Source organism: Schistocerca piceifrons, chromosome 8 (assembly GCF_021461385.2).
Source record: "Schistocerca piceifrons isolate TAMUIC-IGC-003096 chromosome 8, iqSchPice1.1, whole genome shotgun sequence".
Lineage (NCBI taxonomy): Eukaryota > Metazoa > Arthropoda > Insecta > Orthoptera > Acrididae > Schistocerca > Schistocerca piceifrons.
In genome coordinates, this window is record NC_060145.1 from 263628507 (window position 1) to 263629225 (window position 719).

The 719-nt window shown below is 45.8% G+C and overlaps 1 pseudogene; it reads right to left on the bottom strand.

Annotated features, from left to right (window-relative positions):
* Window positions 1–229: 229 nt before the first annotated feature.
* On the bottom strand, window positions 230–347 carry LOC124712772 (annotated as a pseudogene).
* Between the last annotated feature and the right edge of the window lie 372 nt (window positions 348–719).

A 719-nucleotide genomic window follows, 5' to 3' on the forward strand; every position in this document is an offset into this window, starting at 1 on the left:
TACTCTGCTTTATTATTATTATTTATTATAATTCCGTCTTCATGCCACGAGTGGCCTACCGGGACCATCCGACCGCCGTGTCATCCTCATTGGAGAATACAGACGGGAGGGGCGTGGGGTCAGCACACCGCTCTCCCAGTCGTTTTGATGGTATTCTTGACCGAAGCTGCTACTATTCGGTAGAGTAGCTCCTCAATTGGCATCACGAGGCTGAGTGCACCCCGAAAAATGGCAACAGCGCATGGCGGCCTGGATGGTCACCCATCCAAGTGCCGACCATGCCCGACAGCGTTTAACTGTGGTGATCTCACGGGAACCGGTGTATCCACTGCGGCAAGGCCGTTGCCACCCAACTACTCTGCTTATTATTGTTATTGTAATGTTGACACTGCTTGGTGCCCGAGTTTTGATTTCGTTGATTATTTTGGTTTCCTCCCTGCCTTTGACTTCCATCATCAATGACCTCCATGCGATCGAGCGTTAATAATACTTCTTAAAAGTCTTAAATATGGCTGAGAATCAGGAACTGTATAAAACTGAAGAGGTTCAAAAAAACTCAGCCAACCGGTTGCAAAACAAAGGTTTAAGAGCCCTTGACCTAGGTCTCGATATTTCGAAGAATATCTTCCTCAGAAGGAATGGGTTCTAACAATGTAAAATCAGTGGCCATACCTCTTTTTAATATTTTAAAACTAATGACCATATACTTGGTGACAGCC